At 42.8% G+C, this 23,246-nt stretch overlaps 1 protein-coding gene across 1 annotated transcript in view; it reads right to left on the reverse strand.

Annotated features, from left to right (window-relative positions):
• Prkcq (protein kinase C theta) overlaps positions 1-19,476 on the reverse strand; it is a 136,027-nt gene extending 116,551 nt beyond the window's left edge. Inside the window, exon 1 of the mRNA XM_028891421.2 lies at positions 19,166-19,476. The gene's annotated coding sequence lies outside the window, so the exon portion shown is untranslated. The remainder of the gene's footprint in view (positions 1-19,165) is intronic.
• Between the last annotated feature and the right edge of the window lie 3,770 nt (positions 19,477-23,246).

The following is a 23,246-nucleotide window of genomic DNA, read 5'->3' on the forward strand; positions in this document are numbered from 1 at the left end:
CATACACCACTTATGCCTCCTCACATACACCAGAACAGAACACACTAGCAGTGGTGAGTCTGAATATGGCAGAAAGATAAAGCTAAGGGGAAGGAAGCATTAGTAACCAACTGTCTGCTAGATACTTGGTCTCTGCTCCCTGGAAAAGGGGTCATGAAGATTCTCTACCTAGGCAGCTATTTAAAGTTATTTATTCTAATTAATTTTCAGGGCTAATATTTTTGCATATATATGTATATGTATATATACTTTTGAGGCAAAGTCTTATGTAGCCCAGGCTAGCCCGAACTCCTCATGTAACCAAGGATGACCTTGAACTTCTCAACCTCTTTGTTCTGTCTTCCAATTACAGGTGTGCACTACCGTGCTCATAGTATCGCTGGTGACTGATACTAGGGCTTTGTGCATGCTCCTAAAGCACTCTGCCAAATGGGTGTATCTCCGGCCCGTGGCTAATAGTTACATTCAATTAATTTGTTTTGCTTTTGAAAATTGCTCATTTTCTCAAATGTGAATACTCCATTGCCATTCTGATTTTGTTTTGTAACCAATCAAAAACAAAACATAACATTGTTAAGATTGTGTTTTTGGCAATGCGTTTGTTTTTAATTAACTAATTATTCTTACTATAGTTTAAAATTTTTCATACAACATATTTTATCCATGTTTTCTCCCTCTCCCAACTCCTCCCAGATCCGCCCCACCTCCTTATCTACCTAATTTTATGTTCTCTCTCGCTCCTCCCCTAACAAAACAAGAAACAAAATAAGCAAGAAACAGCCCCTCCATAAAAAAACACAAAAATGACAGTCAAAAGAAACAGATAAAAGACCAATAAGATTTTAAAAAATGCCAAAACAAACAAAACAAGAAATTCACAAAAATGCTATTGAGTTCATTTTGTCAAGGATTCCTAGGCATTGGGGCCTGCCCTGGAGTGTTGTTGCTTTACTTAGTGACACTCCATTGGAGAAAATTTTTAAAGGATGCTTTTAAAGACCCATCCATCCATCCATCCATCCATCTATCTATCTATCTATCTATCTATCTATCTATCTATCTATCTATCTATCTATCATGTGTAGGATATTTTGCCTGTGTTTGTCTGTGTATCGCTTGCATGCCTGGTGCCAGTGGAGGCATCAGATCCCCTGGCATAAGGTCCCCTGGAATACGGTGGGTGTGAGCCATCATATAGGTGCTGAGGATTCAACCTGGGACTTTATGAATGCTCGGCAAGCATGCTACCAACTGAGCTGCATCTCTAACCTCTAAATGATGCTTTTGGAGTTAAAGAGAAAAGAAATACTTTGAACAAGGGTATCTTTTTTAGTGTTTTGAAACCAAGTGTTTCAGGAATCTGTTAAATAATAATAATAAGCAACTATCACAGGAAGCATCAAGAGTTGACATGAATATACTGATTTATATACATACGAAAATCTCCTGATTCAAAGGCAAATTCAAAGCACTATCAGGCACAAGCTAAAATAATTTTAAGATGTCCTGTGGCACATTAATTTTCAAATTCCCAAAATATTTCCACAAAGTTCAAACATCATAGTTATTGCTCAAGAATGTTAATCAGGCTGCATTCTTACTCATTTTAATTAAAAAATTAATATTTCTCTGCAAGGTACAGTAATCAGTATCAGTATCACTCTGTGTGTGAGAGAGAGACAGAGAAAAACAGACAGACAGACACACATACACACACACACAGAGAGAGAGAGAGAGAGAGAGAGAGAGAGAGAGAGAGAGAGAGAATTTGTCTTTGCATGCTTGTGTGTGGCACTAGATATTGAACACATGACCAGCACACGCTCTGTCACTGAGTCACATGCCCCTTGACAGAATGCAACATTTTAAATTGTTCAGGGTATTTATTAAACATTGAGCGCAAAATACCAAAGAGTGAGTGAAAGAAGAAAGAGAAAGGGAAAGTTCAGTGTGAGCCTGGGGGGAGTTTGAGAATGGGATGAGTAAGTCCAGAAGAATGGATGAAGATTCTAATATAGTTTATTTTATTTCCAGATTTGTTTAAAAAAATTAGGAGTTTGGAATACAGTTGGGAGGAAAGAAGTACATAAAGAAATAAATCAGGTTTCTGGATACACCAGAAAGGAAAATTTGCAGGGCATGAAGGTCGGGACGGAAGCAGATCGCCACCATTAAGAAAGCAGAGAAGAGGAGCATCTTCAGCTGCTCAAAGCCACTGCTTCAGAAATACTTAATTGTTTCATTTATACTTATGTTTATTTATGAATGTGAGTGTGTGTGTGTGTGTGTGTGTGTGTGTGTGTGTGTGTGTGTGTGTGCTTATGGAGGCCAGAGGAGGTAGTCAGATCTCCTGGAGGCAGAGTTACGGGTGGTTGTCAGCTACTTGATGTGGATGCTGGAAATGAATTCTAATCTCCTGCTCTTTCAGAAGACCAGGGTTCAATTCCAAGCACCCACATTGGGGGGTGTAACTACAGCTCCAGGTATCTAATGCCTTTGGGGAGTTTCCTTGGGAGCACACACAGCTGTGGCATTCACTCACAAAGTCTTTCTCTCTTTCTCTCCTCTCTCTCTCACACACATACACAGGAGTGAGCAAAATTAAATTCGAGGCCTGGAGAGGATGAGGCAGGAGGATTTCAAGTTTGAAATCTGTTTCAAAGACAATAATAATAAGAAAAAATTGCGGCATTTTAAAGAAAATGTATGGAGCTGGAGATTGTGATAAGCAAAATAAGCCAGACTCAGAAAGACAAGCACTGCGTATTTTCTCTCAATATTTTTTTCTCTGTAAACTTTAGAGAAAGAGAGGAAAAAAAGAAGAGGTAAAAGCAAAACGGAAACTATTAGTGAAAAGGAAGGGATCAGTAGTGAAGGGGAGGGGAAAAAGGGAGAGAATAAAATGTGCATGTATGACATCACAATGAAATCAGTATTCTGTATAATTAATATGTACCAGTAACAATCTCAAGAACAAAATGCATAGATTGCAACATCAGACCACCTGGGTCCAACTTCCAGCTCATGGCTTTGAGCAAGCTATCTAACCTCAGTTTCCCCGTCTGTAAACTCAAGATAACAATAGGACCAATCTCAAAAGTAGTTACAAGGGCTCGATGAGTCAATAGCTGTGAAGAGATATTGACAGTACCTGGCAGACAAGAAAAGCCAGTTACCTGTGAGTTATACTGGTTCGGGTTCAGAGTCAGCTGAGCAACCATACGCTTTTGCGGTATTTAGTAGAAACTCCTTCTCACATCACTTAGATTGCTTTCTTTATAGTCTGTCTCCCCTACGCCCCAAATAAGGCTAAGAGTTCTCTCCAGGTAGATCTTTCTTGGTTGGCTCTTGACTGCCACATCACCTCTCCTCAGTTCTCAATAAGACAGCATCTCCTGTACCTTGTCAGCTAGAATGCAGGATGAAAGTATGGATCCATCGGCATGCAAGCACACAGTGTCACTTTAAAGCTGTCTGGTCAGTGTGGCCCAACGAAGGTCTTTGGTCACATGGAATAGATGGACAGCTTGGGTTTCGGAGCATTCTCCCTTTGGATTCGGGTGCCTTCCCGGGTGCTTCTTGCTACATTCACATGGATGCTCACCATCAGCTCTGAGGTTAAGCCATTTCTAGCTTTCCATTGTTTCTTTCTTAACCTTCACCGCAACTGGCATCTCTCCTGTTGAAACACACGTTGTTTCGCTTTCCGTCCTTGTCCTGTGTCCTTCGTTTTTCTGGAACATTCTCTTCATCGCTCTTGCCCCTTCCATGCCAGCTTTTGCTCTGTCTTACTACTGCAAGCCCTCCACAGCTCTGACTCTCTTTATCACGCCCACCTTCTTCCTGTTTAGGGTTTTCTGGTCTCTCTCCCAGTTATTCTGCTGCTTGGTTATGTACCTGCACTAAACTGACAGCCATGTTTCCTGACCTCTTGTTATATATGTAGTGTTCTTTGTTAATGGTGGTCTACACTGGGGATAGACAGAGATCCTGCTCTCCACCACAGTGGGGACAGAGCTAAGGACTGCCATGTCTGCTCAGATATCTATGTGCACAAGATGTGATGGCACACAGAGAAGGAACATGGCCTGTGCAAAGTGTCAGAGGTGGTAAAAACTCAAGGTGTTAGCAAATGGCCAGTTGGAAGAAGGTGAATTCTAGGGTTAAAATTCACGATGGAGCCATATCAATGCAGGGAGCATCCCGGGAAGGCAATACACGGAAGGCCATGGAATATGCATGTGTCTGGCCCAGGAAAGACCTTGATTCACCACAGCCAGATTTTCACATGGGTCTGGAAAACAAACTCAGGTCCTTGTACTTGTACAACAAGCACATTTTGAACATAGTTTTGTTTTAGTAGCATCCTGCTGTAAGCCATGTCATGAATGAAACAAAATGTTCAAAAAGGAAAATCCAAGAGGCGCTCTTTATGAGATGGTGTGTACTAACTGCCTAAGTTTGTGCTAGATGGTACTACAGGAATAGCTGTCTCAACCTGCCCCATCTCAGTGCTCCTCTGTGATGCCACGCCACACTTCCCATTCCCAGATGCTGCCTGTTCTGTGACCTGTTTTGACCAATAAACATCAGTAGAAATGATGCCATCTAATTTCCTAGCCTGGACCTTACAAAGTGGAGCCTTTGATTTTGAGTATTCATAACCCTCGTTTTACTATCTTAATTGCTAGGAAAAGAAGTCCAAGGTAGGCACTTGGCAAGAAGGAGGATGAGGAGTTGTATGGTCTTCCCCTTCATGTGCCTGGTCGATGTGATCAGATCTGGCTACCCCCAGGAATATGACAAGTCATAAAGTCACTATTCCAGAACCACCCCAAATTCTTGACCTGTAAAACCACAAGCAAGTAAACGAGAGATGCTTTTAGTTACTAAGGTTGGGCAATTTGTCCCACAGAGATTGATATCCAAAGCCATACTCAGGGTCAAGTAAATATCTGTCAAAGAAACAATGAGCTGCATCCTGGACAATTCCAGAGTGATAACATGAGTCCACTGTCAATTTATATCACTCTGAACTTCATTCTTAATTACTTGACACCAAACCCCATTTCAGGCCTATGTCACACTTAACTGATTAGGGCTTAAGCTTCTTAGAAATGAGTTCTTAGAAAATGCAATCCTTTGATTCTATCTTATAAAAGACTAAGAAAATGTGCATGGCACATGGATTAAAATTCCCTGGAATTTGGATTGACTTTTCCTTCTGGCTGCTTTAAGACAAATGTTCACAGAAATTAGTGTTTCACTTTTTGAACTCACAGAATGCTTCGTGATTCTTCATATTTTCCCTTCTTAGCTTATGATTAAGGGTGATAGACACATACTTGAATTAAAAGTGTGTAATCTTTCCCTTGATCTTAGACAGTTGAATATAGAGGATCCAAATTATTTTTCCACAAGAAGATATCGACAGCATATTTCCTGAAGAAAATTGTTTCTCTACTTCCATGGAGAGACATTCTTTTTGTTCCGAATTCTTCAGCTTTTGCTCTATGAAGACAAGGGCTTTGCTTTTCACCTGTCCTTTCTATTGTTATAATGAAGTTAAAAATAATGGACTGTGCTGACATTTCTCTCTGGCAGCTCTAACTATAAGGGACTATGAATGGATGTGTTTTACTTCATTAATTTCTAAAATGATGTGCTAATTTAAGCTTAGCCATATCAGGCCCATTTTGGTCAAACAAGTTGCATTTATTTCATTTTAATAAGCAAAAAAAAAAAAAAAAAAGATGTCTTTTGTTTCTCCTTCAGATAGTTTACATTCTTGGAGTGCTTTTAGTCACAGACCTCAGATACACTATAAATATTAACAAATCCCCATGTCTAGGAGCTAGGAGCGAGTCTCAGAGGTGCGATCCTTGCTCTTACTGGAACGACTCAGAAGGTTAGAGGACTCTGGATTGTGCCTGTGGCAAATACTTCAGCTGCCCCGGCTTAAGACCTTGGAATTCCATGAGTCAGGTCTCACTGACTTATTTTCATCAACATTAAAGGGATTTTTATAAAATTGTGTACAAGTGTATGGTTCTATTTAAGTGTGAGAGTCATTTGGTTTCTTTTTATGAAGGGGTTTACTAGGGGCTGTTCTGAATACTGCTGTAAGGACTGAGTAAGTCCCAAGTGATTTGTGCTCTTTTCCTTTCGTAGGAATAAGGAATTCCCATTCTTAATTATTCAGTACTAATATTCCACCTCTTGGTTCATTATCATCATTTCTTTGAGAAAAAAAAACTCACTAAGGAAATCAACTTGTCTTTTCTTTTTTTGAAAAATTTGGTAATTATAATACCCCTTGTATTACCATCACTACCAACACAATAGAAGGCACTTCTTATCATAGTATTAAATATTTTAAATTGTGTGTATATGTGTGATGTATGTATGTATGTGTATATATGTGTGTTTATGTATGTGTTAAATATATTATGGTTCGGAGAATTTTGAAGACCTGCTGTGATGGTTTGTATTCGTTGTCAAGGTGACTTCTGGGTGTGCCTATGACTGTTCCCAGGTTTAACTAAGGAGAGAGGACTCACTCTGAATGTAGCAGCACCGTCCCTTTGGCTGGGGTCCCAGACTGCATAAAAAGGAGAAAGTGAGCCATGCAGCGACATTCGCCCCTCTCCACTTCCTCAGTATGAATTCAATGTGACCATCTGTCTCATGCGCCCATGCCATGCCTTTACTGCCACGAAGGACAGACAGTACCTTCAACCTGGGAGGGCTGAGTAACCTTCCCTCCTTATGTTCTTTTCCTCAGGTATTTATTTTATCACAGCAACGAGAAAAGTAACTGATACATTATCTAACCTGGCTCATTAATGTTATGATCAATACATCATCATGGCTGAGGAGGACTGAGGCAGATGAAGAACACAAGAGATGGCAGCCTCCCTTCAGCCTCTTCTCAAGGAGATGACCTAACTTTGAGTGACAGCTATTTGATGTCCCCAGTTAGTGGGAGGAAACTAGAGAGCAGTGAGGTGGAGAGAGCTTGGGAGGGGAGCAGCAGATTTCCCAACACACAGTGAACAACCAGAAGTCAGCGAACCAAAGACTTCCATGGACTTGGCCCTCAAACTATTTTCAGGCATATTCCTTAAAACTCAGCTCTAAAATATAGACACAATTTGGAGTGCTTAAAGGTCTTAATACTAGTTATGAAAATGTGATATGTGTGCTTGGAGACCTTCATGTTTGTGACTGGAGAAAATCAAATATCGTCCTTAATTGCAGAGGTTTTGTATTAGTCCCAATCTTCAGAGTGCAGTCCCTCATGGATGGGAAGGAATGGTAGCCAGAGCTTGAGGTAGGTGGTCACACCTATCCACAGTCAGGTGGTATAGAGTTAGTGCTCAGCATCCTTTCTCCTTTGTATCAGTCCAGGACCCTAGCACACCAAATGGTGTCACTCATGTTTAGGTTGGTCTTCCTGCCTTAGTTAGCCTAATCTAGAAAGCCACTTACATATATCTTCAGTGATTCATTCCTAGTTCCCCCAAGAAAACCTTTAGATTGAGATGGTTGAAATAAAGAAGAACACTGTGTCTTACACAGCAAGAAGTGTCACCTTCCCTCTGCAGGCCAATAGGAGGGGGTCCTTTGGCTTGTCCTCATGTGACCTTGTGCAGTCACCTCTTAGGAGAGAAGTGTCACCATGAGTGCTCATCACCTCTGTGTACCATCATGACCCAGCCTTTCATGCCAGGAATAAACACTAGTGCTCTGCTTTGATTACTAGAAATCTTGAATGGTATATTCTTCTGCCCTTCCCTCTCTCTCTCCCCCTCCCCCTGAACTGCCTCCTTCCTCCTTCCCTTCCTCCTCCCCTCCCCCTTCTCTCCAGTTCCTCCTACCCCCCCCCCCATTTGTGCTAGGATTTATTTTTAATCTTCTTTGAAATACTTTTTCCCTTTTCCTCTTTTCATTTCATGTTTTTGATAATTCTAACCAGCGTTTTAAAAAAATCTTTGTGTGTGCATGGGGTGGGGGGCAGGGGCAGGCTATGCATTCCACAGAACCTCTATGTGGAGGTCCGGGAATTCTGGGAGTCAGTTCTTGCCCCCACCATGTTTGGGGAGAGGGTCTTGCTTCCACTGCCTCTTGACTTACTCTGGGCTAGCTGAGGTTTTTTTTGGAGGGGGTGTGTGTGATTTCACTTATTTTTTCTTTGGTATGTACCTTTCACCCAAACTCTTGAATTTATTCCTCTACTTTTCCCTTTTCTTATTCTGTGTTGCAAAGTAACCATGATTTCATTTTGAAGACACCTTAAGATCTTTTAATTTTAGATTAGAAAGTATTTCTTCCTTTTAACCCTTTTTAGAAATTAAAATAGCTTCTAGTTGTCAGGATATCTGTATTTTATGTTTTTCTTATTTCTTTATACTTTTGCTTGAAATGTATTTTCACATTTTTAAAAAATATTTCTTTTCTTTCTCTACCCTCCCTACTATCATTTCTTTTCTTTCTTTTTCCATGTCAGGGTTAAACCCTTGACTAGATAAGTGCTCTGCCACCGACCTATGCCTCTAGCCCCCAGGTTTTTGAGACAGGGGTCTCCCTGTGTAGCCCAAGGCTGGCCTCAGACTCACAATCTTTCTGTCTTGTTCCTTCTTCCTAAGGCTGGGGTTCCAGGCAGGTACCACCAGGCTCAATTAGGACCTTTAATTTCTTGATCATCTTTAAGCTAATGCTTTCTTTTTCTTTTTTATTGGCATTTGAACTGTCAGCAAAGTGAGGTGCACGAAGTTGAAAGGGGGAAATACAACACATACAAGAAGAGACAAACCTTTTTCTTCTAGCTGGTTATTTCCTAGAATTTTTAGTGTAAAAGTCCCTAGTAACAGCGTTGTAAAGGGTTTCATACAGTAAATGTTTTCTATACCTTGAGTTCAGAGTTTTACTGGAATTTATCCAGAAGGTTCCAGAAATTCACAGGCAAAAGTTTCCAGGAAAATAGTGATTCCATTTGTGCAAATATTTAAATCACATTGGACCCATGTCTTCTAACATAGTGGATGGTCCCCTGGGCATTGCATATTGTAAACTTTATGGCCATTTATTTATCTCACTAGTATTTCTTGATACTCTCTATCAGATATGTGGGTATATATTAGAGATGCAATGAGTGATAAAAGATGATGTAGACTCAGTGTTCACTCAGGCTATAATACAGGGGCATCTAAAAGCAAACACTGACAATGTATCTACCCCCAGTGGTGTTACTGCTAACAAGTTCCGACTGGTTGCTACAGGCTCCATATTCTGCTAAGTACCTTAGAGAGATGATCTGACAGGTGCTTTGAATCCTCATAGAAGGAAAGCAAATTCTGATCTATAGGATCAAAAAAAAGCCTGCAGGAAAATATCATTATGTGAAGTCTGAGATGGATAGGAATTTGAGGAAGGAGAGGTCAGAGGCTGGGCAGAGTGGTCCACATGGTAAGCTTGGGTTCACATGGGTTCCCTGAGGGACTTAATGAGGCTCAGACATGGAGGAATGTGATGTATAAGGCCAGAGAAGAAAGGATTAGAACCTTCTGGTGCCTGTTAAGGAGGTTAGGGTTCACCCCAAGAGCACTGGTATCCATGGAAGAAATTAAAGTAGGGGAGTGAGACACGCAGACTTGGGTTTAGAAGGCTGCTTCCTGCTGCAGGCAGAGAACCATCAAGAGTAGTGAAGACCAGTGCAGCAGTTCATGCTGGAGTTAAGTAGCAGAGGTGAGAAAGGGTGGAGTAAGGGAGAAGATGTCCAAGTGGGTGAACTAACAAACCCTGGCTCTAGCTGAGCTCTGGACACGGAGGAAGGAGTCAAAAGCGAACACCCAGATTCCAGGCCCACCACGGTGGTCCATGCTAACTACCGAAGCCAAGGCTACAGTATTACAGTCTCATTATTCTACCACATGCTCTCCTTAATCAGTATGAAAGGCAGGGATGGCTTTCCATTCTGGAGGATCAAGATGGCACTCTGAGCTCTTGCCCCAACACAAAGCTAAAATAAATGTCAAGTCTTCGAGTCTATGTTCTCATGAGAAATGGTGAAACGGGCCCAAGGCCTTTAAGAACAAGACCTCAAGAGTTTAAGAGGGAAGCTTCCTTGGTTAAGTGGCCAGGCATTTCAAACACTTCAGCTTATGTGACAGTGCAGATTGGCCTCATAATACTTTCTTGGCTTCTGTTTCTCCTTAGTCTAAAGCAGTAGTTCTCAACCTTCCTAATGCCGTGACGCCTTAATACAGCTCCTCATACTGTAGTGACCCCCAGTCATGAAATTATTTTCATTGCTTCTTTATAACTGTAATTTTGCTATTGTTATGAATCATAATGTAAATATCTGATATGCAGAAACCCCTGTGAAAGGGTAATTTGACCCCCCCAAAGGGGTCATGATTCACAGATTGAGAACCACTGGTCTAAAGCAAGTTGCTTAATCTAGTGACAACATACCTTGGTGATATGGAGTGAATCATAGTTGATGGAAAATAGGCGCCAGATGTAATCAAGAATTTTAAAAAGTCACTTTTGTGTGCATTTTAGGGTCCCCAAGCTGGGACTTTTCTAGATTCAGAACCATTGCCCCCTCTATGAAATGCGAAAGGACAGTTTGCTTTTCTTTCACTGGCTACAGTGAGTGTACACAATTCTAAAGTTCTCTACAAGGCCAGTGATACTTGAATAGAACCAACAGCCACAGACAGAAAGCAAGCATTAGCAGAGTTCTTGTCCTTAGAGAGTGATCAACAGCTTTGTGTGCCTTAGAAGGGGTGACTGTAGGGACTAAGGAGATGGTAAAGTGTCTGTGCTGCAAGCATGAGGATCTGAGTTCGATTCCTCAGGACCCATGTAAGAAAGCTAGGTGTTGCCGGGCGTTGGTGGCGCACGCCTTTAATCCCAGCACTCGGGAGGCAGAGCCAGGCGGATCTCTGTGAGTTCGAGGCCAGCCTGGGCTACCAAGTGAGCTCCAGGAAAGGCGCAAAGCTACACAGAGAAACTCTGTCTCGAAAAACCAAAAAAAAAAAAAAAGAAAGCTAGGTGTTGGTAGCATGTGTCTGTCATCCCAGTGCTGGAAAGGTAGGGATAAGAGGAGCCTTGGAGCTTGCTGGCTAGCTAGGCTAATGGACTCAGTGAGTTTCAGGTTCAGTGAGACACTCTGTCTTAATAAACAAGGTAGAGAGTGATTGGAGAAGACATCCAGTGTTGACTTCTGGCTTCCAGAAACACACATGTTGTGCATATGCACCTACATACACGCATGCACACATCCACACAAGCAATGTGCGCACACGCACACACACACACACACACACACACACACACACACACACACACACACTCTTTCTCTGTCTCTCTCCATATACACATTCATATGCCCCCCCAACACACGAAAAAGAACACACATGCATTCATGAATATCAACCCCTCCCCCAAAGTAAGTTAACTCTACTGATCAGTGTTCCCAGGAAAACTGGGTTTATAGCTGTTGTACTAGTTTAGTTATTAATATGTCTCCTTGCATTCTCCAGAGTGCTCCAGGATGGACACTTAAGATCATTCACCATTCCAGCTCGACCACTCAACTGACCTGTGAAGTCTTTACCAGTTTTTACAACATCACTGCCACTGGCTCATTTCACAAGTAGAGAGAATGAGAGTCCTAAAAGTTAATTAATTAAGGTCATGTGACAAATTGGTAAGGGAAGCAGGTTCGCCCTGCTCACACCCCCTCATGTGCTAGGCCCCCATCATACTGTGCTAGGATGCCTGCCGCCTGCAGGGTCACTCAGCAAATGCTATTCCTATCTTCTGCAATGCACTCACCTGGCTCAGGGTCACTCATCCTTTAGTATCAACTGAGCCAACACTGACAATTCTGGGATACTCTATCAGACACCCCAAGTGTTGGTGCTCTTACCAGACTGCCCTCTATATAACGTGTGCCTAGTCATTCTATGCCTATCTATTAGGAACCTGTGCCGCCCTGCTGTAGTGACTGGGACAAAACTCTAATTTTTGTACAGAGGTCAGGAAGGAAGTAGGCAGATAAGTAATAGAGTTGCATCCTCACTTACAAAGATGCTCAGCCCCATAATTACTTTTCCATAAAGTCTCCATTCAGAGTTACTGAGAACTGGTACCATGCTGCTTTATTCTTCATGACATTCATTTCGGCATGAGACAGTCCTGCACAGAGACTGGGACAAGAGCCTTCAGTTGGCCTCTTAGGGGATCCTCCTGGTCATGATTTCCTGGTCTGTCAGGGCTTCATGAAGAGCAGTCCTTCCAGTGAATTTGAGCTAGCCCAAGGCATGTAAATACAAGATGAGACAGAAGAAGCAATGGAGTGAGGGGCAGCCCTGCCTTGCAGATCCCTGGAACCAGGCAGCTAATGATTTAATTGAAAGTTAATTGGTTAGCACGCCAGGCCTGTTAGGATGACTACAATCAAAAGCAGAAACTAGCAGTGGTTGGCTAGGATGAAGAGTGATTAGAACAGCGTGGCATCATTGGTGGGAATGCAAAGTGATCCAACAGCTATGAGAGACACTGCAGTGGTTTCCTTATACTTCTCAAATATGTGCAGAATTGCCAGAAGATTCAGAAATTCCAAAAAGGAAGTAGCAGCAACATCTCAAACATGCTTGCACATCTACTCTGACAGTTAACACTTGATTGTCAATTCGACGGGATGCAGAATCACCTAGAAGACAAATCTCTGGCATTTCCAGGGATGTTGAATGGAGGAAGGATGAACTCTGAATGTATGCAGCACCAGCCTGGGCAGAGTCCCAAAATGAACAGAAATATGAAAGAGAGTGAGGCATCAGCACCCATCACTCTCTGCTTCCTGACTGTGGGTGCAAATGACCACTCACCTCTTGCTCTGTGCTCTATTGCCAACCCCTTCCTGACATGATGAACCATACCTTCAAGCCACGAGCCAAAATAAGCTCTTCCTTCTTCAAATTGCTTTTAAAGGATACTTTGTCATAGCAACAAGAAAGGGTTAATACACCATCTTTTTGCAGCATTATCTACAACAATCCAAGGTGGGAGCAACAGATCCGACCCTCAACTGATTAATAGCTAGGCAACTGTGGCATAGGCCCACACTGAAACATTCAATCTTTCAAAACAGGAAGTGTTTAACATTTGTTGTAACATGGACAGAGAAGAGGAGTGAATAAGCTAAGTGAAAACAGCCAGCCAATAAAAGACTTACTCTTTTATGAATCCCCTTAGAGAAGGTACCTAGACAAGGACAGCAAGTGGAACTGTGGTTCCCAGGAGCTGCAAAGAGGGGAATGGGGAGTTAAGTGTTCTGTGTATAGTTTTCTAAGATGACAAGTACTCCATGGACTGGTTTAGAGAAAGAGAGTTCAGTGGATAAGAAGCTTCCTCTGACAGTGTGAGACCTGAGTTCCTATCCCTAGGACCCACTTCAAAAGCCAGAACAACTCTATGCTCTCCTCAGCATCGGGGGCAGAGTATGGCAACAGGGAGATTCCCAGAACTCACAAGGCCATCCAGCCTCGACCAAAGATTGAGCTTTTTGTTCAGTGAAAGACCTTGTCTCAAGGCCATTGAGAATAGCACCCATGTCTTGCTCTGGCTCCCACATGCATGAGAAAGGGTGCACGGACACACAGTCTGTGTGTGTGTGTGTGTGTGTGTGTGTGTGTGTGTGTGTGTACACCACATGCAAACACATCCCATACACACAAAAGAAAAGGGCTTAATGGATGCAAGTGATGAGCATACAATGCTGTCGCATCTTACACTCAAAAGTGGTTAAGAGGAGGACTGGAGAGATGGCTGGGCGGTTAAGAGCACTTACTGCTCCTTCAGAGGACCCTTCTTCAGTCCTGGCACCCACATGGCAGCTCACAATCTGTAACTCCCGTCCCAGGTGATCAGACACCTGCTCTGGCCAGCATGTGGTACACAGACACGCATGCAGACAAAACACTCATACACATAAAATAAAATAAAATAAAATAAATCCTTTGTAAGAGGTTAAGATGGTCAACTTAATGTGCATTTTTTCAATTGGCAGGTGGCCTGACATGCAGTTTATAGCTGGGCTTAATGATCAGGCAAACCTGACTCTACCTCTTACAAGTTATATAACCTAGGCACGTGACTCAGCTCTCCTGAGCCTCAGTTTCCTTTCCTGAAAAATGAGAATGAAAATACCTAATTATAAGGGATTTTATGAAGATGAAATAAGATAATTTATAATAAGCATAAATCATAAATAATGAAGCTCCTTTACTGCTCCTTTTGTTTTGTTTTGTTAGGAGATGTCTTGTATCTCAGGATGGCCTTAAATTCACTATGCAGCCAAGGACAACTTTGAGATTCTGATCTTCTGTCTTCCACCTCTGGAGTGCTGGGATTACAGGCACGCAGTACTATGGTGCATAGAGCCCAGGGCTTCCTGCATGCCAGGTAGGAGCTCCACCAACTGAGCCACATCCCTTGCCTGAACTCTGTTGCTTTTGTTTGTTCTGGTTGTGATTTAAAAGCTAACACATTCTATCGACCTATAGAAGGATGTGCTGCCAACACAAGGACCTTAATTAAATGACAATTTAATCCCAGAACAGAAATCTATGATTCTAGACTCAGGTGAAATAGTTCCGACTTCTGAGACCATGGGCTTTCAGAATAGGTTGAGATGACATGGTAATCAGAATCTGACTGTGTACAAATGTCTGGCAGGTTAAGATGAAAGACGGCTCTAACCTTGCCAGGAAACAGCTTTGAACTCACCTTTTCTGGCTCTACATCATGTGTTTCTGTAAACCTCTCATGACTTCTGTATTAACTACTGGAATAGATTTGAACAGGCTAGACGGGCTGCAAGGATGCTTAGAAAGGAGATGCTGGAAGTCTTCCAATAATGACTGGGGCCAGGAAGAGTGAGCTTCAGTTAGAAATGGGATACCAATGTCACACCTCCTTTCCACAAGGCTCGGAGGCCACCATGGGACAGGGGGCAGAAAGACTGTACGACTCACAGGATAGGACAACCAGGGCAAAGCCAGTCTTCAGAACATAACAGAATTGCTACTCTAGTAACCTCCCAGGAACTCTGGCTGTCAGGACAAGATCTGCACAAGGTGAAGTCGTTGCAGAACATTCCAGCAAGGAAGAAGAGGAGGTCACCAGTCCCTGCCCCAACCTAAGGAGCTATAGGCAAATTATGGCCCGAAGGGGAATGAGGACCAGTTTTCTTTAAAGTTGTGACCCTTAGTAGGTTATTTAAAAAACACGGGTTAAGCAGGTTATATTTAGGAATATATATGTTTACACATATATACATGCAATAACAATTACTGAAAAAACGACCACAAATTTGAAGGAGAGTGAAGAGGGATACATGAGAGGGTTTGGGGGGGGGATGAAGCAGAGGGAGAAATATTTTAATTATATTATAATCTCAAAAATAAAGCAAGGAATACACAAAGTTGAGGGGACTGGGGGATTAGTATGGGGGTGGCTGGGGAGGAGCAGGGGCAAATATGATCAGAATACATAGCAAGGATGTGAAATTCTCCAAGAACTAATAAGAATAGTATATTAAATAGACTGAACGAACTTAATGCTATCTTATGCTACCATAAGACTAACCTAGCTACTTTTAATTACAAATTTAATTTGGCATGTGTGTGTATGTGTGTGTGTGTGTGTGTGTGTGTGTGTGTGTGTGTGTGTGTGTGTATACATGTATTCCTGACATCTGATGTCATAGACATTTTTCAATGTATAATAAAAATATCACTTGAGGTCAGGAGTTGTGGCATTCACCTGAAATCCCAACACTTAGGAGGTAGAAGCAGGAGGATCAAGTGTTTGAAGGTCATTACATAGTGAGTTTGAAGCCAACCTGAGCTACATGAGACCCTGTCTCAAAACAAAACCAAAACAATGTGTCATATTTAAATAGATTTAGTGGGAATTATTTTTGAAAATTAAATATTTAGTCCTATAAAAAATAAATCTCCTGAAGTCAAATACAAATTTATTAGCAAGCTGTCACATTTGGTTAATATTTGAGCAACATTCATGGGGCTAACAACATAATCAAAACATTAAATATATTAAAAATAGAGGTTCTAATTAATTCTGATTTCTATTTCAAAGAGAGGCAAATGCACCATAATTAATACTGCATTAGAAGGAGTACTTCCAGTCCCTGAAATGATAGCCTTAGACCAGAAGCCCACATTCCTGAAAGGAAATCCTGGGTCCTGACTCCAGGGACATCATTATCCAGAACTCTGGTCTTTTCCACAGATGAGAGAAGGGATTATGTCATACTAGAATGAGAAATCTTTATAGAAATGAGCAAAGGCCAAAGCTCTCTATTTCAGAGAGCTTCCAAGGCCTGCTGTGAATTAAAGAAGTACAGAGGAGTGTTGAGAAAGATCTTTGGGATTTTATAAAAGCTAGTATGAATCAGTGAACAGAATCCTTGTAAGCCTTGGAAAAAAAATACAGAACAGTTGCACTGTATGGCTACACATAATGTACATAGAGGCTCACTGTGTAGGTACACATATAATGTACATAAAGGCTGCACTGTGTGGGGACACATATAATGTACATAGAGGCTGCACTGTGTGGGGACACATATAATGCACATAAAGGCTGCACTGTGTGGGGACACATATAATGTACATAGAGGCTGCACTGTGTGGGGACACATATAATGTACATAGAGGCTGCACTGTGTGGGGACACATATAATGTACATAGAGGCTCACTGTGTGGGGACACACAGTGTCCATAGAGGCTCACTGTGTGGGGACACATAGTGTCCATAGAGGCTCAATGTGTGGGTACACAAAGTGTACATAGAGGCTCACTGTGTGGGGACACATAGTGTCCACAGAGGCTCACTGTGTGGGGACACATATAATGCACATAGAGGCTCACTGTGTGGGGACACATAGTGTCCATAGAGGCTCACTGTGTGGGGACACATAGTGTACATAGAGGCTCACTGTGTGGGGACACATAGTGTACATAGAGGCTCACTGTGTGGGGACACATATAATGTACATAGAGGCTCACTGTGTGGGGACACATATAATGTCCATAGAGGCTCACTGTGTGGGGACACATATAATGTACATAGAGGCTCACTGTGTGGGGACACACAGTGTCCATAGAGGCTCACTGTGTGGGGACACAGAGTGTCCACAGGCCCGGCTGTAGTAGATAGTGCTGATGGAAGAACAGGTGTTGGGATTTTGCCCGGAAGTCAGTGCCCTCCTGAGCCACCACAGCAGAAGGCAATGGAAGAATGAACCAGACAAAACATCAGGCAACAGGGATCTTCCTCCCAAGAACTTGGCATTTTCAAGTGCGGATAACAATCATGGGACTCGGAATTAAAAACTACTGATGCTGGAAAGGTTCCCCTCGGGACAGGTGGTAAGAGTGGCTAAGAGGAAGAAAAAAGCAACAGTGATAAACCCTAAAACAAAACTCCTTCATTTAGATTGAATCGTTCAACTTGCAGGGCACTGTGCAGGTTTCGGATCGTCCTAGGCTACATCGTCAAATATGTGTTCATTCAATCAGCCACAGAAACAGCCTAACGAGAGCTCTCTGTGGTAGACACCTGCCTCAAACAATGGCACTCATCTCTGAGGGATTTTAAACAGCTGTGCATAAACTTCAAAAGTAATTTGCAACCAAATTAGTAAATGTCAGCCTTCTTCCCACAAGACACAGCATTTTCTTTAAAGAGAGGAAGCATCCGCAGTCGGCCTACCATTTTACACATTATCAAAGAGAGGTTGGAGGGGGTGAAGATGGTGATTCACAAGGTTGGGGTGTGGAGTGGGGTGAGGTGCTTAAGATCCCAGGCAATCAAACAACCCCCGGAGAGGAAAGAAGCAGTGGTGGGCATGGTGTCTCAGGGAAATGAAACAAAGGAAAACGTGTGGAGCCACCAAGGGCTTGCTTTCTTGACGCCCGAGTCCTGAGACTTGAAATTCTCTTTGCTAAATCGAAGGGACAAATTAGCAGAAGCTAAGAGGGCCAAGCAGACTCCTCCGATCTTGTCTGAGGTTCATCACACAGTTCCACAGTCTCGGTGTGTGTTCTCCAAAGGCACCTGCAGCTTGAAGGACTGGTGCTTGGCCACAAATGGTCCATTTTTCCCACTGACAGCCCGAGGGCCCAGTCTCGTTCTCTCCACCCTCCCATCTCCACACATGCACAGTTGTGCCACTACTGAATAATCTTTTATTAGCACCACGTCCAGCTACATAGTTGCAGGACAAGCCAGAGGACAGGGCAGCCCTGTGACTCTCTCCTTGCACAAAACACCAGAATCACAAGGCTCAGCCAGACATCAAGACCTCTCTTCATGCCCACAGGGAGTCACTAAAGTCACCCGTTGCACATTTGATAATTCTGGCTCTTCAAACTCCAGTGGAACAAAGAGGTGGCATGTAACAAACTATATTTTATTAACATGTGGCCCTCAAGGCTGGAAAACAATCTCTTTCTCAAGGTTATTCACTCTCAAGGAGTGAATATCCCAACTTAAAAAAACAAAAACAAAAACCTTAAAGCCACCCCTGGCCCCTGGAAAAAAAAAAGGCAAAAACAAAACAAAAACAAACAAAACTAATCTAGTGCTTCAACAAAATCCCAGAAAACGAGGTGTGCTCTCTGGATCGGTCGCTAGCTCAAAAAAAACAAAACAAAACAAAACAAAAAAACAAACAAACAAACAAAAAAACACTTCTTACAAGAATATGTTTTTGTTTGCTTGTTTGTTTTCGGAGGACATAAAGTTACCACTGTTTTCCTTTCCCTTACCTGCCTTTCCTCAGGCGCTAAGGAAGAGCAGCAGGAAGAAGGAAGTGCCCCTCCATCCCTGACCCTAGCCTCCACCTGGTCAAGGTCGCCAGCACGCAAGAAACCAAGGACGGGGGGAGCCCCAAAGTTTGCTATTTTTTCGATTTCGTTCTCACCCCTGCTTACCCCCGACAGCTCTCTGCCCTTTTCTGGAACAGTTGCTAGAGACACTCGGGTGGCCCTTCGGAGCCCCAGTCCTTGGCACTTGCAGCCTGCTCTCTCCTCGGTGGTGACTCGGGGCCCCGGGTCCTACCTGGTGTCGCGGCCACGGTCCCAGCGCAGCGCCGCTGTTGCTCCGATGGCGGGGATTGGCGCGGGCGGGCCTGGCGACCCGTGGGTGCTCCCGGCGGGCGGCACCGGCCAGAGGGCGCTCGCCACGCCGGCTCAGGGACGCGCGCCTGGGTGCGTTCTGCGAGCGCTCTCTGCCTTTCTCCTGCTGGTCCTGTCCCCACCCTCCATCCTCACGCCTCACTGGCCACTTGTCGCTTCGCCGCGACTGGGACCCGGAGGCTGCGGGAGGCCTGGAAGGTACAGTCCCCCGGCCGGGAGCGACGCTGCAGCCTCAGCAGCCCGAGTGCCAGGAAGGGGGGCGCGAGAGCAGTCTCTTCTCACTGAACTGAAAGACCGTAAATGAGCCGCCAGTGGGAAGGGCTAAGGTCACTGTAGAAAGAATTGTTTTATTTAATCCCTTTTACATCACAAAGGACTGGCAAGCATTGCTTGGTTTTGGTTTGCTTTTTAATTACCCACGGAGCGTGTGTGGGCACAGCTTTGTCTTGGGATAGAGGCTTCTATCATTGTGATTACGTCTCATCTTTGATTTCGATGTTTTGGACTGCTGTAGACTTCACGGCTCTCCAGCAGCAATTTGGGGCCCCTACAGTGTCCTTGTCTTCTAGTTTTTACACCATGTTGCTAATTTTCATGATGATCATAAAAAAGTATTGATAATAAGGGATGGTGGGTTTTCCCATATTCGATAGAATACATTTTTATTGCTGTAGTAGAGAGAGACCAGACCAGATTAGTATGAGAAGTTAAGTAGTAATCCATTTCTTCTCCCCACCCCTTCTCCCAGTTCTCCTCAGTCAGTAGGCTTCGATTATTGACATACAGAACGCCATCTTTAAATGACCCCAAGATATGGACAGTTTCGTCTTGTCTACAAATGAAACACTGAGCAACCTGGAAGTGCTTGGTGACTTGATCATTTGGGGCCTTGCTAAGAAACCACCTATGGGGACTCTTTCCTCTAATGTAGATGAACCCATCAAAGCCAACGCACACATTTTTTCAAGGATACAAAAATATTTGGTCAAAATTGACCCACTTTGCCATTTGTTGATACCTAAGCATGGAACTGGCCCACAAGTCAGGATCTTACCCTACGGAGGCTGCACTTCCCGCCCTGAGGTATAACGGTACTGCTTCTGTCAGGGCACCATCAGAGTCTGGCACATAGTAGGCCTTCATTATGATTTGGCTGTTACATTTGGCAGAAAAGTGTGTCATGCCCGGGAACAAGGTCACAGAGCCAGAAGAATGGTCCCCACTTCAGCCCATGTCTGTGTCTGTAACCACCGAGGATTCTCTCTTTTAAAGGCAGTTTGCCTGGCTTCTCCAGCCAGCCTTCAGTGGAACCTGTTGGGTTCGGGAGAAATGGCAGAGTGGTCACCCAGCTGTGCTTAGAAGACAGGAAACATCTGGTTCTCCAGACTGTTTCTCACTGAGCGTTTTAGGAGATTAAATACATGCAGGGCCCCAGAGAAGTTCTTATGTCTTCTTATTAATCTTTAAAACACTTATACTGCTGAGGATAGCAGCACTTGGCCATGTTCTGAGTTTAAAATGCCCAATTTTGTTTATGTCTCTGTCACTTTTACCTATCCATAACTTTCCCACTTTCTGAATAAATTTACACGAGCTTTCACATGTTACTTGAGTCTTTGGTTAAAGTAGTTCATCATCCTCTTAATTCTTTCAGAGAACTAAGGAGGGCCACTTTGCAAACAGTCTCTGCCGGGCTTTGAAAAGAGGATGTCTGGATGCCAAAGTCCTCACAAAATCATCCGGATTGGTGTCCTTCACGTGGTGTGAAGCCTCATACTATACTTCTATACAACTATATATTTAGCTGCTTTTAAAAGGTTACAAAGGATAATGAGGTTGGCAGCATAGTAAATATTTATATACAGTAGGTACTATGGGGGCAGATTTAGATACATTGTTTATTTTATCTTCATAATCTAATGAAGGAACTAACATCACCACCACCATCATCATCTCCACTTAACATATGAAAATAATGATGTTTTGAAATATTATATAGTATACCCAGGATTACACAATTTAGAAAGGATCAGAATCAGGATCCAACCCTTGAGCAATCTTGAGCATCCCTTGAACATGGTTGAAAATGACCTCCATCCCCACAGCACTGATTTTAGTATTTGTCTTCCATCTCTGCAGAACATCTGGGTTTGGAAGACCTGTGATATTCTAATGTCCTATAATCATAGAGCTCATCAACAGAAGTTCATTATCCTGAAAGCTGGATCTTCTGAGATAATACTCTCTCATATATCTTAGGAAAAGAATAATTTTATTTTGGCCTTAAAAGTGTTTTTAAAACAAAAACAAGTGACTGTATTCTTGGTCTGTGTCAGGTAGGGTGGAAACTTGCAGACTGTTTGACCTCTGTATGCTGAAGGACCAACTCTCTGCCCAGGCTTCCGAGTTTTTCTTTCTATCAGACATTGTCTCCTTTGATTCAGAGCACACAGCTGATGCTCAGAATTCTCCACACCTTTGTTTCCTGGAAGAGGAAATGGCATTTCCGGGAGAGGATGGTGTGTGGGTGGCTAGATTCTACCCATTGTGTTAAAAACACCCCAACTTTCAGTTGTGTGTTTCTTTTCTCCTTCAGTGTCCGCCCTAAAGTTTCCCAGAATTGCATTGAGTACAGAATGAAGGCAGTTGCTTCATTCCAGCAGGAAAAGATGCGGTTCTGCCTCTGGACCCTGAGAGCTAAGGAATGAGGGATTCTGGAGTGACTTCTTCCTGGACCGGGTGCAACCTGGAATGTGGAAAAGAACCCAGGCATCACTTTGCTTTTCTCTTGGATTTAGTTGATGACTAAGGCTTCATCTCCTATGGAAACCACCTCTTGCATTTTCTGTGGGATTAGCTTTCCATATGGGATTCAGAATAGAGAGTACAAACAACATGCCCTAGGTTGAGCCTCAGTTTGAAGAACAGTGCTGTTTCTTGGAGAAGGAGGATGTGGCAAACACAGATAACTCAAGGACTGTGTCATGAAACAAGGACATTTTTCTCTACAGAAAACCACCACTTGAAGGACATCAATCCGGATGATTTTGTGAGGACTTTGGCATCCAGACATCCTCTTTTCAAAGCCCGGCAGAGACTGTTTGCAAAGTGGCCCTCCTTAGTTCTCTGAAAGAATTAAGAGGATGATGAACTACTTTAACCAAAGACTCAAGTAACATGTGAAAGCTCGTGTAAATTTATTCAGAAAGTGGGAAAGTTATGGATAGGTAAAAGTGACAGAGACATAAACAAAATTGGGCATTTTAAACTCAGAACATGGCCAAGTGCTGTTTTTCTTTTTAATTTTACTGTACAGTCTGCACTGAAATTGTATTTATTTATTATTTATTTATTTTACCAAAAGAGATCTTTAAACCTGGAAGCAAAAATTGAAGTTTGTTGGGAGTAACTAAATGGAGTTTATTTATTTGCTTAAGTTTGTTTGATTCTTGAGACTGGGTGTCATGAGGCCCTGCCTGGCCCCAGACTTGTTACATAGCTGAGGATGACCTTGAACTCCTGATCCTTTTGCCTGTGAATTCCCAAGTGCCGAGTCTATAAGCTGGCGTCACCAGTTGCTATTGATAATGAGGTTGCTGTCAGCTTTGCAGACTGTAACTTGGAACAGTGAACAATGAAGGTGATTTAATCTACGACAATAAAAAAAAAAAGTGGTTATATTTGTAAAAGTTTCATTATTTGGATATTTATTCATTCTACATGCTTAGTGATGTTGAAGGACTTCATAATCATGGGCAAGGTAAGGCGGGTAGGTATTATTTCTCCATTTAAGAAAAAATATGATAGTCATGAGGAACTGTTAACTAACGCTGACGGTTCCTTTCCTACGTATGTCCGGGCATAGGGTCTTGTAAAAAGCCCCTGAAATGTGTAATGTCCTCTGTATTTTATAGATAATACAGTGCATCTGTGGAGTCTAAACAGATAACTCCACAAGTTCATAGAGACAATAATTTATAAGATAGATCTGGTCAACTTGACCC

This window comes from Peromyscus leucopus, chromosome 5 (genome assembly GCF_004664715.2).
Source record: "Peromyscus leucopus breed LL Stock chromosome 5, UCI_PerLeu_2.1, whole genome shotgun sequence".
Lineage (NCBI taxonomy): Eukaryota > Metazoa > Chordata > Mammalia > Rodentia > Cricetidae > Peromyscus > Peromyscus leucopus.